Source organism: Nicotiana attenuata, unplaced genomic scaffold (genome assembly GCF_001879085.1).
Source record: "Nicotiana attenuata strain UT unplaced genomic scaffold, NIATTr2, whole genome shotgun sequence".
Taxonomy (NCBI): Eukaryota; Viridiplantae; Streptophyta; class Magnoliopsida; order Solanales; family Solanaceae; genus Nicotiana; species Nicotiana attenuata.
The window spans coordinates 78,142-84,141 of record NW_017671769.1 but is presented as its reverse complement, the minus strand read 5'-3'; the positions used below and the strand labels follow the sequence as shown (position 1 = coordinate 84,141).

The 6,000-nt window shown below is 32.5% G+C and overlaps 1 pseudogene; it reads right to left on the bottom strand.

The window, feature by feature from the left end:
- Nucleotides 1-824: 824 nt before the first annotated feature.
- On the bottom strand, nucleotides 825-4,721 carry LOC109210120 (annotated as a pseudogene).
- Nucleotides 4,722-6,000: the final 1,279 nt, after the last annotated feature.

Genomic DNA, 6,000 nt, shown 5'->3' with positions numbered 1-6,000 from the left:
AAAATATTTTTGTTCGAATTTTCATTTGTTTTTTCTTTTTCCAAAGAAGAAAGAAAATATTTTTGGATTTTGGATGTTGCCTCTTAATTTTCCAAAGAGTGACTTTTAAGAAAATGTTTTAGATTTCTGAGTTTTATTTATTTACAAAAACACTTCTAAAGAAAAGTGAAAATATTTTTTGGACTTCTTATATTCTAAATATATACTCAATTTACGTGAAGGTATTTGGTTTTCGAGCGTTAAATGAATCATTTTTTACCATAATTTTTTATATGCTTTTTAAATATTTTGAATTATTAATTATTGCGACTTATAATATTTTTTTTACATAATTTCCAAATGCGTAAATTTTATTTCAAAAACTGAAAAATTCTTTTTCCAAATGTATGGTTAAAATTAACGAAAATCGAAAAGTGTCATATAAGTTGGGACAGAAAGAATAATTTATATTCCGCTTGTCCCAAAAGAAAAATGGATCTGAGAACGATTAAAAGATTATTTAATTTTTGGCGAAACGATTTTTCAATATTTTAACTTAAAAGGAAAAAAAAAGAATAAATGACAATTGGTGCTATTTGAATGAAAAAAATTATTGACACCTAGTATTTCCTCCATCTATAACAAATATACACGACATTTTGTAATCATTCATCACACAAATATTTTTTTAATTAATAAGTACTATGTATTGTTGCCTCGATTTACCACTTGATTATGATAAACTGGCATAATTTGTTGCAAACATATAGAGGATATGTAAATATTTTTCCAACCACGAAAGGGTCCTCCAAAACAACCGTATCAGCACAACAAGTGATCACCTTTCGTTTCACCACTTATGGTAATTTTATTCACATGTGCACGTAATAGAAAAGTTCCACTAAATACAAATTAATGACGACTAATTACTCAACAAAAATACAATTCAGTGTTATACTGATAACAAATATTGAAACTCAAAATCATAAGGTATCTTCTCAACAATGGCGGACACTTTGCCTCCATTAACACCTCTGAACAATCAACAATGGATTTCCTCAATGAACCTGATGTAGGTAATTGTTGGCAAATCCACTCTACTAATGAGTCCAAATCTTGGGCAAAGTCATTCATATTTCTTAGTAGAAGCTCTGGTATAGCTATTTTCTTTGTGCTTGTTACAATTAGTGAAGCTTGTAAATATTCTAACTTTGATTTTTCTAACTCAGCTGTAACTCCATCACTTGTATATATCTTCACCTGCACATTCATTTTCATTAGAGCTTAACTTCAGTGTAAATTGTCACTTAAAACATAAGTACAAGTTACTGTTCGCGTATAGTATTAACATGAAAATAACACAAATAACGTGCTATAGCAAGTTAACATTAAATTAAGGAAAGGGAAATATATTGTCGTACTAGAAGAGGAGCCTTGGCGTAACTGGTAAAGTTGCTGCCATGTGACCACGAGGGTACGGGTTCAAGCCGGGGAAACAGCCTCTTGCAGAAATGCAGAGTAAGATTGCATACAATAGACCCTTGTAGTCCAGCCCTTCCTCGGACCCTGCATATAGCGGGAGCTTAGTACACCGGACTACCCTTTGCCCTTTTTAATAAATCACCAGTATAATCAAGGCCAATCTTCAACGTATGACGGTTGAAGATAAATTTGTTCTTGAAATAATGTTTAAATATCTAAGAACTATAATGAATTGAAAAACTTTAAGGGGTTGTTTGGTAGGATATATTAGAGAAAATAATATATGTATTAGCTTAGGTATTATTAATTCCTTGTTTGGTAGTATTTTTCAAACTTGCACTCAGTGGCGGACCCAGGATTTTATACAAGCGGGTTCAGTAATTAAGAATATTAATTGACAATTAGGATATTACCCGAAACAACATGAGAGATTTATGCAACATTTTTTTTCTTTTTGTTTTATAATGCTACCACAAATGAAAATTTTATGAAAGTTGAGGTCGATACCTTTTTTTTTTAAATTGTTGGGCAAAAAAATTAAAAATATTAATTTACTTTAACTAATTTTTTTTAATTTTAACTATTTAATCTAATAATTGTACCTCAGAGAATGTAAATTTAATAAAGTATCAAAGAGAATTTATCCAAATTTTTATTTTTGATAAAGTTGTATTTTAAAAAAAAAAGACAACAAGAAAAAGAGATACATATAAACTAATAGAAACTAAGTATAATTAAGATAAGAGAACTTATAAAATAAGCTAACAATTATAGTGTAACACAGTAAATAATATAGCATAAACTAATTTAAGATTAACTAAAAAAAATATAATATCAATTGTTTCACTTACATGTTTTATCAAAATTTATGTAAGAACTTTCTAGATAATTTCTTGAAGTAAATAGACGATATAATATAATTCTTATTATTTGATTTGAGTAAAAATATCAAATTTAAACTAAAACAGAAAACAAAGATTAGAAAAAGAAATACATGAAGTAGGATGGAAATAAATTTGTTGTACGTCCACACGTGGAAAATATATGACAAAAAGTACAGAGTAAAGAACGAACAATAGCTATTGTTGTGAATCGATCACCCGACCTCCAGCAATTTTTGAACCCACAGAACCATTTTTACAAGGCCTAAACTTTGGTCAGGTGGGTTCATTAATAACAATATATCCAAGTTTGCAGAATATAACCTATATAAAATATTAGTAAAAAATTTCGACGAAGCGGGTTCATATGAACCCTCTTGAATCCATGTGGGTCCGCCCCTGCTTGTACTATTAGTTATACACCCTATTTAGTAATATTCTTATACATAGCAAACCATGACATTAGCAATAACGCAATATCATGATCTTTAATACATGAATAAGCATGTATAAAGACAAAACTACCCAGCATAACAAAATAACACTAAACCAAACAGTCAATAAAAAATGTCATATTTGATCAGTACTATTCTTATATACCTTACCAAACGACCCCTAAATGTATAAAAAATATTTGCTTCAAACAAACTTTACTTTCGAAAAATGCAATTCGATATAATAAGCAACAGTAAGTAATGGTAGTAAATTGACTTACTGCTGGAGAAGAACGTGTCCCACAACATAAGGCAAACATGATATTTGGATCGAATGGTTCAAGTCCATGCAGTCCACGAACTACAGTTTCTTTATCCTCTTTTTCACCTTTTCGATTTACCTATATAAATATCATATCCATGTAAGAGATAACATACATTACATGCAAAAATACAAACAAGCAACAAACTACGTCTCAATCTCAAAATAAGGTGGTACCAAAAAGTTAATTTACCTCTTTTTTAGGTGAATTTACTGGTTTTATCAAGATAAAATGTTCAATTGCATGTGCATTTATCGTATTACCACCAATATTTAGAGTTGCCTGAAAATCAATCAAATCTTACGTAAATTCCTACTTAATATATACAAATACGAAAATACAAAAATCTTATCAAGAAAATACGAAAGTAAATAGTAATTACCTTGTTCATAAGTGACAGAAATTTTTCAGGATTAGAACCGGAAGGAACTCCATGTTGAAGAAATCCCTGGAATAAGAATTCAAAAAGATATATATGCACTTTAATTTATAACCGGATTAAACTAGATATATTAATATTTAGAAACGAACGAAAAAAAGAAAGAAAAGCTTAATCTAGTGTACATGCATGATACAAGCGTTGTACATGTTGGTCCAAAATGCTAGCTTCTGTTGGTAACTCAGCAGTCTTAAATCTACATTCTGTAGACTGTTCATCATAAGCCTGAAATTATAAAAAATACAAGAAAAAGATTACTCCATTTAGAAGAGAAACCATATGTTGCAAACAGAAAACTAAAAGAATTTAACTTATATGCAATGAGAATATAAAGAATTTTTACGCTATCAGTATAATTTAACTTGTTATACAGTCAGATCTGTCGATAACAACATCGCTATATATAACAGTCATTCACTATAAAAGTCAAATTTTTTTATAGAACCAATTTTCTTGCTATGTTATAATATATGTTCTATATAATTAACAATATTTAGCTATAATATCCAAAAACAAATGCAGAAAAAATAAGGCTGTTAAAGAGAAGTATGGCTGTAATTGCAGGTAACATGCTTTATTTTTCATGTAATTAATATTCCACTTATTCTGACAATTACTTGCAATTATCTTTTAGATGGCATGAATCATGATAGTGTTAAAGTTCTTTTACATTATTAGCGCACATAAGTTAAACTTATAAGTAATTAACTTGCATATAGGAAAAATATATAAAATAAAATTTCTAAAGGTTTTGACATACTTGAGCTTTTGAAATAGAGGGATGGAATTAGAAGTCGAGATGCATTTTGCCCTCCATAGAACTTTTTGCAAATCTAACCAAATTCTTGTAAGGGCCAATATCTCTTGGAATAGATTCTTCTGAGTCAAAAATACCGTATGGGTCTTGTTGTCTTGAATCTTTCTGTATCAATAGGCTTGTTTTCGAGTTCAAATTTGGTTCAGCTCTGAAACTTAAAGAGAAATTGCTTGACCTAGCAATAGGACCTGATTTCTCTAACTCCATTGCTCTTGATGTTCTAAGCAACCTTATAAAAATAAACATCAAACATTTCATAATGTTTTCAGATAATTTATTTGGTGGCCATCTATGAATTGTGTCTTCTTCTGTGTGAAGTGGACTTGGCATTACTTTTGGCTGAAGTTCGTGCGTTGGAGTAGACATAAACATTGGGACCTCTGCGTTACGTTCTCTCTGAAAGATTAAAAAATAGATCGAATCAAGAAAATTATACAAAATTTGGAGTTAATTTGTGACGACCCAAAGGGTCATCACCTGTTTCCTCATTCGTTCCGTGCTTCCGAGGCCTCGAAAACCTCATTTTTACTTGCCTCGATTTGCGTGCGCAGTCCGGGCGCATAGCCGGAAAGCTTTTATGTTGAAATATGTGAATTCTGTGAAAAATTTGAAGAATTTTGACATTAATATGATTACAGTTGACTTTGGTCAACATTTTTGGTAAACGGACCTGGACCCGAGATTGGACGGTCCCGGAAGGTCCGTAGAAAAATATGGGACTCGGGCATGTGCCCGGAGTCGAATTCCGAGGTCTAGAGCCCGAGGAAAGAATTTTTCTGTGAAATTATTTTTCTGAAATTAATAAGGAAAATGGAAAGGAAAATTGATTAAAAGACTGTGGTATCGGGCTCGTATTTTGGTTCCGACGCCTGGTACAAGTCTTATAAATTGTTTAAGCGCTTTCTGTGAAGTTTGGTCGAAATCGGACGTCGTTTGACGTGTTTCGGACCTAAATATCTAAAGTTGGAAGTTTATGAAGTTCGAAATGAAAATGATGATTTTGAGGCTTGATTCATTGATTTTGATGTTGTTTTGGTGATTTGATCGCTCGAGTAAGTTCGTAGGATGTTATTGAGTTAGTGTGTGTGACTGGTTAGGATCCCCGAGGGCTCGGGAGTGAATCGGAGGTGGTTCGGGGTGTTTTTACACTTGGAATGGTAGCAGATTTTTCTGCAATTTTTGCCTAGTGAATTCCTTCTTCGCGTTCGCGGCCTTAGGCTTGCGTTCGCGTACCTTCCCCTGTTCCTTCTCCGCGTTCGCGATAAAGTCCTCGCGTTCGCGAAGCTTCAGGCCGCCCTTCTTCGCGTTCGCGTGATGCCAGACGCGTTCGCGTGATGCCAGACGCGTTCGCGTAGGCTAATTTTCGGGCACACAATATTTTCTCTTCGCGTTCGCATCCCTTGTCCTCGAACGCGATGCTTGCCAACTTCTGTTCATCGCGAACGCGACCCTACTTTCGCGAACGCGTAGGCTAATTTCACCCAGCGATTTTTAAGTCATAAAAACAGAACCATTACGGGATTTATCCCCACTTTTCATAAACCTTGTCTTCTCCACAGCACCTAAGTGATTTTTAGAGCTAATCTTCACCAAAGCTTCTAGGGTAAGTATTATCTAACTCGTCTTCTTCATTCTCTATCATCAT